The sequence below is a fragment of the Equus caballus genome, chromosome 15 (assembly GCF_041296265.1).
Source record: "Equus caballus isolate H_3958 breed thoroughbred chromosome 15, TB-T2T, whole genome shotgun sequence".
NCBI classification, from domain to species: domain Eukaryota; kingdom Metazoa; phylum Chordata; class Mammalia; order Perissodactyla; family Equidae; genus Equus; species Equus caballus.
Genome location: NC_091698.1, coordinates 43,154,111 through 43,165,272, shown reverse-complemented (window position 1 = coordinate 43,165,272; position 11,162 = coordinate 43,154,111). Strand labels below are relative to the sequence as shown.

The following is an 11,162-nucleotide window of genomic DNA, read 5'->3' as shown; positions in this document are numbered from 1 at the left end:
TTGGGTAAAATGATGAGACCACAGAGATCACACTAATATTTTACTAGAGTGCTTGTGAAGATACAATCATGTTGAGAATTCTAGTTCTGTTCTGGAATTTACTCTTCTCAGTAAGGATATGAAAGAGCAGGTTAGGGAATGCTTATGTCCTGGGCACAAGAGGAGCAGAGTGAACAGAATACATTGGCCAGATGGGGGTAATGTCTTCCTTAAATTTAAATAGATACAGCTTGTTTCTTGTTGTCATAAATTACAATTTCTTTCTTCAGTGTTTACTGGCAAAGATCAAGAAGCTTCAGGATTTACTATATTTACTATAAAGTCTTTATTTTTCATAATAATTGTATGTTTGATATTAGCTATTATCTTTGTTCTCCTAGCCCATGGATTGGCAATCCGCAGCCCGTGGGCCAAATCTGGCCTGCCCCCTGTTTTTAAATGGCCAGGTGCGTTGACCATGTCTTTTATCGTCTGGATGTGATGCTTTGACATCTGGAGCCTCGCTGGTCCTGGAGGAACTGCTCCTCCCAGGGTTAGCCACTTCCTAGAGATAGTTAACAAATGGGCATGCTTTTCAAACACAAACCCACCAGTCCAGAGCCCCCAGCCCCAACCACCTCCTTTACTGGGCTCTCACACTCCAGACTACCATCCACCTGCCCTGAACACTCCGGGACCAGGTACCAGAAAACCAGGGACAGATGCTATGCCCCAGAGCCTGCTGAAATTATTCAAACAAGCCAGTCCTAAGCCTGCTTATCTTCCCTCACCCAGTCCTTCCCACAGCAACAACAGTAAAGGCTCTCACCCACAATTTCCTCCTCTTCTTCAGGGCTGACCTGGTGCTTCCCCACGGGGCCATGTGTGGCGTGGTGTGCCCTCTCCTCTTGGAACCTGTGAATAACAAACTATCTTTTCAATGGTCATCATCTCCTGATGCATAGGCCTTTCTACTCCTCAAATTTTCTATTAATACAGTCATGCATCACTTAACAGTGGGGATACATTCTGAAAAATGCATTATTAGGTGATTTTATCATTGTGTAAACATCATAGAGTGCACTTACACAAACCTAGATGGCATAGCCTACTACACACCTAGGCCATATGGGACTAATCTTATGGGACCATGTTGTGGTATATGTGGTCCTTCATTGATGGAAATGTTACGTGGTGCGTGACTGAAGAGTATATTTTAAAACACAATGAGCTACGAAGGACTTTTATATTCTTAAATGGTTGAAAAAAATCAAAAGAAAAAGAACATTTTGTACATAAAATTATGTGAAATTCAAATTTTACTGGAACCCGGCCATCCTCATTCCTTTGCATTTGTCTGTGGCTGCTCTTGCCCTACCATGGCACAACTGAGTATTTGTGACAGAGACCTTATAGCCCGCGAAACCTAAAATATTTATTACCTTCACAGACATAGTTTGTGACCTCTGCCATAATCTATAGGACATGGTAGTTATGTTATTTGCTCATTTCAGCTATAAACTTGTGTAAATTCACCTATTGCTATCTATGTGGTGTAGATCTGCTTATAGTCTGAAAACTTTAGAATCTGTAGGTATAGCTTTCTTCCTACAGTCTACCCCATAACTGAGTTTCCGGTGTTTGATTTCTTAAAAAAGATCCTAGTTTTTATTTATTTTTTACTTGTTATTTTTTTGTGTGAGAAAGTTTTACCCTGAGCTAACATCCATTACCAATCCTCCTCTTATTTATTTTTCGTTTGTTTGTTTGAGGAAGATTAGCCCTGAGCTAACATCCATGCCAATTATCCTCCACTTTGTATGTATCCTCCACAGCATGGCTGATGAGTGGAGTAAGTCCGCACCCGGGATCTGAACCCACAAACCCGAGCTGCTGAGGTGGAGCACGCGGAACTCTAAGCACTCGGCCATGAGGCCGGCACCAAGATTCTTGCTTTTAGATGAGGAGATCTCATTTTAGAAGAAAACTTCACGTTGTGACTCAGGACTCCCAGATAGATAATAGAAACAAATTTCATGAAGCATTACTCATCCTTACACTGTGTGGATAACTTTGATGCTTTCTGTTCTGTTTTCTATTTTTAAAATATACAGCTCACAATCTGCTGTTTTCACTATCTACTCATGAGTCAATGTGCACGTTTTAATAAACACCATGAATCTAACAGATTCAAATCCAAACAACACAAAGTGTTTCTCTTCTACACAGTCTACTGAGGAAGACAAATATAGAAACAGATAACAGCAATAAAGCACAAGTGGCATAATACAAATTTAAAAGAATGTTCTAGAGGGGCTGGCCCTGTTGCCGAGTGGTTAAAGTTCCACACTCTCCACTGTGGCAGCCCGGGTTCATGGGTTCGCATCCCGGGCACAGACCTACTCCACTCACCAACCACACTGTGGAGGTGTCCCATATACAAAAAAGCACAGGAAGATGGGCACAGATGTTAGCTCAGGGCAAGTCTTCCTCAGCAAAAATAAAAATTAAAAAAATAAAAGAATGTTCTAGAAACAAACAGGAAAAAGAGCTAATTTTTTTTCTTGGAGTTGTTGGATAAGGTTTCATAGAGCAAGTGAGATCTGAACTGAGTCTTGAAGGATGGGCAGGAAATCCTTGGTTGAGAAGTGATAGAAAGCAAGATTCATGCCACATGAGAAAGACGTGCTCTATAATAACAGAATCTCCACGAGCCTGAGCACTAGTCTCACTCTATTGCTTATTTCTACTACACTGAAGTCAGGAGGGAACATATGAATTTCCGCCTCCTTATGCTGACACTCACAAGGCTCTGCACATGAGACACTACGTGAAGTCCGATGCCATCTCCAAGATTCCTGCAGATTCTTCATAGTCTCCTTGGCTCTGAGTCCTAGTTCTCCATGAAATCTTAATATCACTTGTGTTTATTTTCTGTGATGGACTGTTCTCTGTTCTCTGCCCCATTTCCATGATTTGCCATCCATCCCAACCTCAAGCCAATCCACAGGTCTTTTCCCAAAGGTTTGGGGTGATGGAGAGAGTTCACATCACCCTATTTCTAGGCATTCTCCTCTTAAATATTTCCTGCTTCTCATTTTCTAAGTCAGGCTTGACTCTCCTTCAGGCATGCTTAAGAATCAATAATCTCCTTTAATATGCAGACAACTTTAGAGTTCTCCTCACTTCCAGATTTGGGCCTGTCCCAAACTCATCCATATTGGACAAATAAAAGGGTCACACTGGGTTCCTCCATTTCACTGGTGTACTTCAGGAGTGTTGGAAGGTGGGAGTGGTCCACCCTGGGTGCAAGCAATAACAGAATGGCTTGTTGGTAAAGAATTTAAAAACAATAATAGAACCAAGTTGGTCTGATTTCTGTTGTCACCATGCACCAGCAATTCGAAATGATGCAGTAATAAAATACTCCTTCCTACTGGGCCTGCCCCACTGTTAACCTTGCCCACCCCACCCTGCCACTCCTTGGCAGGCACTGCTCCATTTAGGAACACAAAAGGAGCAGGCACCTTGAAGTGTCCATCTTTCTCTTCATCTCTGCCGGGGAGATTTCCTTTTCCAAGCATAGGGAACGTCCTCCTTCTTGTCATTCTTTCTTCCTTTGGTTTCTGTGCTTCCACTGTCTCCTGGTTTTTCTCCATTGCCTCTACTTACACTTCCCCAGTCTCCTTCCAAATTTCTCCTTTCCCTGTAATAAACCTCTTCCCTGAACTAGATAGGAAGCAGGCGTGGTTTCCTGACTCTAAGGAGCTAATTACATGGGAAATTCTTGCCCAAATTTTGCCATGCAAATGGAGCTAGAGGAAAAATAGAAAAGCATCATGTTCTAGAGAGGGTTTCCAGTCCCAGGAAGGGAAGTGTGTCCTAAATGGAGACTTGAGAGGAGGAAGAGAGACTAAGAGTGAGGGGAGGGTAGGCCCGTCATTTTTGATCTGAATGAAGCCAGCTCTCCTGAGGTCTGGTAGAAATACTCCACTCAAGATTCTTGCGTAAGATTTCAGGAATGAGACAAAAGATAGAGCTAAATTATGTGGCAGATTTATGTTACTCCACAGCACAGCAGAAGGTTTGACTCTTTTAGGTGATAGAGGTGGTGGTGGGTTTCCAGGTTGTAAAGGCAAAGGATCAAAGGGAAGCACCAGGAGTAGGTGACCGGCCACAGCAGCCTGTGGGTTCCTCCCCTACACTTAGCTTCATATGGGTGCCTCACGCATTCCCCAAACAAGAGCTGCTCATCACTGATGTTCAATCTCACATATGGTTGCTTAGGGTCAGGTGGAAAGTTTGGCCTGCTCAACCACTATTTGATCCATGGGCTGCCTAATGGTCTGGTGTCTATCAAGGTCTTTATCCAGAAGTAAGTGTCTAAAGAGCGTCTCCAGCACCGTGGACAGGGGCAGAGCGCAGGGCCCAAGCCCCACACCTGGGAAAGTAATGAGTGTTGCTGGTATCCAGGAGGGAATGGGAACAGAGGAAATGCAGCCTCTTGTTCACATGCACTTATAAGCATAGGAAAAGGCTGAATGTTCACACTGTTAGCACTAACAAGGAAAGGGTTCATTGCCTTCCAACCCTAGAGGTAGAAATCTCCAATTTTCCTTACATTCTATGAGGTTTATCATTCCAAGAGACAGAGGCACTGGCCACTCTGACCCAACATGAAGTGAGCAGCTGAGGTCTTCCCAGAAGCAGGCCCTCAGCACCCACCCTATTCCACTCCAATTCCACTGTAGGATGTTGAATTCCATGCACTACCTGGCTTCAGTCACACTTCCCTGCCCTCCTCCTCTGCCTCTCCATCCATATCCCCGTTCACCATTCACCAGAGTCTAGGCATAGTACTATTGGCTCCTGCTTGGCACAAATCACTAAATGCACCACTCCAGTCAAGTAGGAGTCTCCAGTCAATGGCAGAGTCCCTGAGAGTCGGAGGTACCGCCAGGCTGCAGGAGGGAAATAACCCATCTCTGTGGGTGCCTACCAAGGCAAAGAAGAAGAACACCACAAGAAAAGAGGAAAATCACATATGATGAGGGTATTCTGTGTCAATATTAGGAGACTCCTTGAAAACTTTGAGGATAAGGAGTCCTTCTTAAGAAGGCACAAAATCCAAAAACTGTAAAGGAAAAGATTGACATATTGGGCTACTATTTTTTAAACACGTATGATAAAAATTACCACAAAGAAAACCAAGCCAAAACAAAAAACAATAGAGCGGACAAAGCACTTTTAACACATGTGACCAATAGGTTAGTAGAACTAGTACACAAAGAGAGCCTACAGATTGATTTAAAAATAGACTAATGGAAAAGGGCAAAGGACGTGAACACGCAACTGATACAGGAAGAAATGCAAATAACCAATAAAACTCGGACAAGAAATTCAATCTCACTAGTAGGGAAATATAAATTAATATAAGAATGAAATATCATTTTTCACACCCGAGATTGGAAAAAAGGTCTTAAATTAAGAGAAGTAAGAAACAACTGGCAAAGAGGAAGGAAAGAGGAGCACCTACACATTGTTGGTGGTGGTGGTGGTGGGTGGTGGTGGGTGGGCAAATATACTTTGCAAGATATTCTCATAATTTCCAGTAAAGTCACAAATCCACATATCTGTTGGCCTGTAAGTCTCATTTTGAAGATCTATCTTATAAAGATACAAAACAAGCAGTATTTAGATTCAAACCCATCATTGATTCTAGTGGCAAAAAAAAAAGTAAGTTTGTCAAAGGAAAATTTTCCACTTACACTTTCCCAGGAGATGACAACACTGAATATCATATTTCACTCCAACTGATTGATAAAGGACCATGAACTTGGTCCCTGGAAAGACAGACCCTAACAGATCTATTGGAAGACCTTTCCTGACCAGTGAGCAATGGGACAGACATATGGACTCATTCAATCCTTAATTAACATAACTTCTTAAAAAACCCCTAACTTTTTCCCATCTGCAAACTTTTCAGTGAATTTCTTCACTGGCATGTACTGCTTACCCTGCAATTTAATAAACTTTGTATTTTTAAATGCTCTGGTGGACTTTATTTTACTCTTACACAGAATAAATGAAACAGGTGAGCTATGGTTTGGATGTGCTGGGTTCTAGCGCCCGTAGGATGAGTCCTGGGGAGAGGAAGGCAGGCAGTTGTAGGAGTGCATCTGAAACAGGGTTGACGCGTCTGGGAAGGAGAAGCAGATCAAGAAGCCATCAGCCAAGGGGTGCTCACTGAAGTCACAGATAAGAATAGGATCCTGGCTAAGAGGAAGGTGTTTGCCTGAGAAGATAACGCTTCATGGGAGCTCTGGCGGATTCTCTCAAACATACTGAAGCAGAAAGTGTGTTCCTTCAATTGAAGGGTCCTATGTTCATTCTTTTTTTAAAAATTATTTTATTGAGGTCATATTGGTTTATAACATTGTGTAAAGTTCAGGTGTACATTATTATAAATCAATTTCTGTATAGACTGTATCATGTTCGCCATCAAGAGTCTAATTTTTATCTATCACCACATACGTGCCCATTTACCCCTTTCACCCACCTCCCCACTTCCTTCCCCTCTGGTAACCATTAATCTGTTCTCCTTATCCACGTTTATCTTCCACATATGAGTGAAATCATATGGCGTTTGTCCTTCTCTGTCTGGCTTATTTCACTTAGCATGATAACCTCAAATTCATCCATAGTTGTCTTTTTTGTGGCTCAGTAGTATTCCATTGTATATATATACCACATCTTGTTTATCCATTCATCAGTTGATGGGCACTTGGTTGCTTCCACTTCTTGGCTATTGTGAATAATGCTGCAATGAACATAGGAATGCATAAATCTCTTTGAGTTGTTGATTTCATATTCTTTGGATAAATATCCAGCAGTGGGATAGCTGGATCATATGGTATTTCTATTTTTAACTTTTTGAGAAATCTCCATACTGTTTTCCATAATGGCCGCACCAGATTGCAATCTCACCAGCAGTGTATAGGGTTCCCTTTTCTCCACACCCTCTCCAACATTTGTTATTTCTTGTCTTGTTAACTATAGCCATTCTGATGAGTGTAAGGTGATATCTCATTGTAATTTTGATTTGCATTTCCCTAATAATTAGTGATGTTGAATATCTTTTCATGTGCCTGTTGGCCATCTGTATATCTTCTTTGGAAAAATGTCTATTCGTATCCTCTGCCCACTTCTTGATCAGGTTTTTTGGTTGTTGTTGAGTTGTATGAGCTCTTTATATATTTTGGAAATTGACCCCTTGTCAGATATATGATTTGTATACAATGGAGAAAGGAAAGTCTCTTCAATAAACGGTGCGGGGAAAACTGGACAGCCACATGCAAAAGAAGGAAAGTAGACCATTATCTTACACCATACACAAAAATTAATTCAAAATAGATTGAAGACTTGAATGTAAGACCTGAAACCATAAAATTCCCAAAAGAAAATATAGACAGTATACTCTTCGACATCAGTTTTAGTACCTTTTTTAATACCATGTCTACTCAGGCAAGGGAAACAACAGAAACAATAAACAAATGGGACTACCTTGGATTAAAAAGCTCCTGCAAGGCAAAGGAAACCGTCAATGAAATGAAAGACAACCCAACACCTGGGAGAAAATATCTAAAAATCATACACCCAACTATGTCCATTCTTTACTTGCAGTCAACCTCCAATGACCAGTGCCTCCTGTTGCTTATAGTTTTAAGCTGAGTGTGTTGTTTCCTTCCACATCTGTAATTCTTTTTCCAGACTTCCTTCAGGAAACAAGGGAGCCATATGGCCATCTCATGATGGAATAAGCATAGAGGTTCCAGGAGTCTTCCCATAAATTAGCATTATTGTGCAGCGTTGATAAGAAAACAAGACCTACCCGTGTTTCAAGAAGGAATCTCAGCCTTCAGATTCATATTAAAAAACATGTAGTTTCATCTAGATTTAATTCGATTTCTATTTGGAGCCCCTTTACCACCAGCACTGCCACTGTTCCATAGGAAGAGTGGAAATTTAATCCCATTATGTTCCAGTTCATCCCCACCCCAACTCACAGCTCTCTGCCTCCTCTGTGCCATCATTGAGAATTAACTATCGGTTCCCCCACAGAGATATCACTTCCTGTCCACTGTCCTCAGGTCCCCTAAGATCTCTGTGGAGTCCAACTGCCCTTTGTTCTCCTCACTCACCGAAGAACTCTGCCCAGATAGCTTCACACATGGGCCCTCTCTTTAGGACTCACCCAATGTTCTGGGCCTCTGGGACTTGGGAATCCCTGAGAGGCTGTGGCCATTCCTTTCTGGAAACTTCCTAACTCTTTAGACTCTAGTACCAGACTTCCTCCCGGCCCCACCCCACCCAAAGGAATTCAATTATGATTTTAGACTCAAAGGCACTCCCTCTATTGTGACGTTTACCTCAGAGGCATCTCACTTAATCTCCTTAGTGAGTTTGGGCTTTAGCCAGTGTGAAAGATGACATGAGGGGAGCCATATTAAAATAGAGCCAGAGCAGCCATTTCAGAGGAATTGCCTTGTGTGTCTTGTTTTATTTATCTTACAAAATGGATCAAACTGCCAACATTCCTAAAGGTCAGTAAGGACAAGAATAGCCTGTTTGTAAGGACTGATGAAACTGGAATTTGCTGATGACCGGATCGCTAACCAATCAATGAAGTATAAGTCCAAGTCTAGCCTTTTGCCTGATGACCGAATCTCAAGCCAATCTGGGAAGTACAAACCTAGCGTTACTTCATCTAGCACCAGTGAACTCTTCTTTAACACAATTTACTTCATCCTCCTCCCTTTTCCCCATAAAAGCTTTGAGCCCCTCTCCTGTAATCAGGACACTATTTGGGTTTCTACCTGAATCTGCGCTTCCCAAATTGCAATTCTTTGATCCCAAATAAATGCTTTGCCTCTTAAACTGGTTTCTGTTCTTGTAGGTTGACACCAGAGAGTAGCAGGCTGTTTTCTGCTATTGCTGTCCTCCCCTGAGACAATCAACTTAAACTGGCCCAACTTCCTGGATGAAGGTGGTTGAGGGGAAAGTTCAGGGGGAAAAAAAGGAAATACGCAAGAGGGGAAAAACATTAATTAATATCTCTAAATATCACTCTACTACTTTTGTTTATTTGTAGTTCCTTAGATGTGGGTCCTGGCTCTAGTTTAGATCATTTCATCATACCCAAGACTCATATCAACTGCCAACTCACCACCCCCACTTGGGTACCTATAAAAACAATGATGTAACAAAATTTTTGCTGTTTTGAACATTAAAAATCTTCATTGACAATGAACCCCTGACACAAAGGGGAATTAGAAATAACCTGAAATCTGCATTTATACCATACCTGGTTTTCTCCGGTGGAGATAGCATCAACTTTCTGGTATCTCCTCACCACAGAGAGGAGCCTTCGCCAAATAGGAAGCTGGTTCTTTTGTGTCAAGGAGCCATAGGGTTAGGATCCTGTTATCTGTTGGATGATAATGGCTTCTGATTGGTAGTTGGATGGTACTATGCTAATCAGAAATTCTGTGACAAATTATTTTTAAAGGTATGCTTTTTTTTCTTTTTTTGGTGAGGAAGATTGGCCCTGAGCTAACATCTGTTGCCAATCTTCCTCTTTTTTTTTCCTCCCCAAACCCCCCAATACATAGTTGTATATCCCAGTTGTAGGTTCTCCTGGTTCTTCTATGTGGGATGCCGCCATAGCATGGCCAAATGAGTGGTGCTATGTCCACGCCCAGGATCTGAACTAGTGAACCCTGGGCTGCCAAAGTGGAGCACGCAAACTTAACCACTCTGCCATGGACTGGCCCCTTAAACTTTTTTTAAGAAATAATACTTAGTAGAGCCAAAAATGCTTTGTTAGATTTGCAGAATGTAATCATATTTTTCTAAAGGGTGGTGGCAGTGGGAAATGGGAAAAATCTCTCCATCAGCAAAATTAGAATAGATTACCTAGTCCCAATAGAGGTAAATGGCAAATGCTTAAGATGATACTTTCAGAGAACATTTCTATAGTATGTTTCCAGAAAAGTGTTTCCAAACAGTGTGGGGCATTGGAAACCCTGACGATGAGCTGTAGTGTTCTTAAGCGGGAAGTTGGCCACTGGCGCCCCCTGGTGGAGATACGGCTTGCTGTTGTTGATTATTTTCTTCCTTCATGAAGGAGAAGAGGGAGAGAACACAGGCTAAGGGATTGCTTTCTGATGTAGTTGCTTGCGTTTAGTTCTCCCTTTTCTTCTCTTTTCAGTAAAGGGAAGGAACAACACCTAATATATTCTTTTACTTCAATTTTCTTATGATAATATTAAAGGTGTGTTTTGTGACAAAATTTTCAAAAAGGTAAATTAAAGGCTTAACTCCTTCATAGGTACCCACCCTTTACCAAAAATGTCCATTATGATTTCTTTTCTCTCAGTTTATTTTATTATTTTATTTTATTTTTGCTAAAGAAGATTTGCCCTGAGCTAAAATCCATGCCAATCTTCCTCTTTTTTTAGTATGTGGGCCATGAGCACAGTGTGGCTGCTAACAGAACGGTGTTAACAGAGCGCTAGCAGCAGTCTGGGCCTGGGAACTAAACCCCAGGCAGACAAAGCAGAGCGTGCTGAACTTAACCACTAGGCCACTGGGTTTGGCCCTCTGCTTATTTTTATATAACAACATATAATACTGTTATTTTTGAACCTATCTCTTCTCACTGAATGTCCACATCAGTACATATGTATGTAATTTTTTTTTATCTGTTATATAGTATCTTCAGAGAGAACAAGCCAGAGTACATTTACTCATACTGTATTTAGCCATCAGGTTTCTTTCGATTGTTTGCTGTAACGAGCAGGGCGGCAATGAACATTCTTGTGTGTCCCGTGCATATGTGTGAGTTTTCCTTGGGAGTAGATGAGACGTGGAATTCCTGAGTCAAAGAATGTGTACACTTTAAGTTATAAAATACCGCCAAATTTCCTCCCAATTCAGCACTGAAATTTTATAAACTGTCCACAGCATGTGGAGTAAATATCTTGTCTCCATTTACACCGTCTTTCAATCTAGAGAGAAGAAATAAGCTTATTTTAATTCCCCTGATTACTAACTAGATGGAAATTGTTTTCATATTTCATGGTCATTCCACATTATTTTCTTCCGTGAATGCCTATTCCGTT

At 41.4% G+C, this 11,162-nt stretch overlaps 1 long non-coding RNA gene and 1 other non-coding gene across 2 annotated transcripts; one reads left to right on the top strand and one right to left on the bottom strand.

Moving 5' to 3' along the window:
* Window positions 1-308: 308 nt before the first annotated feature.
* LOC111771719 (uncharacterized) lies at window positions 309-8,335 on the bottom strand. The gene is made up of 3 exons (XR_002805638.2): window positions 8,234-8,335; window positions 809-894; window positions 309-544 (listed from the first exon to the last, which is right to left on the bottom strand). It is a non-coding gene; the product is annotated as an uncharacterized lncRNA (long non-coding RNA).
* Window positions 8,336-9,986: 1,651 nt separating this feature from the next.
* On the top strand, window positions 9,987-10,196 carry LOC111768242 (small nucleolar RNA U3). The gene has a single exon (XR_002805640.2). It is a non-coding gene; the product is annotated as a small nucleolar RNA U3 (small nucleolar RNA).
* Window positions 10,197-11,162: the final 966 nt, after the last annotated feature.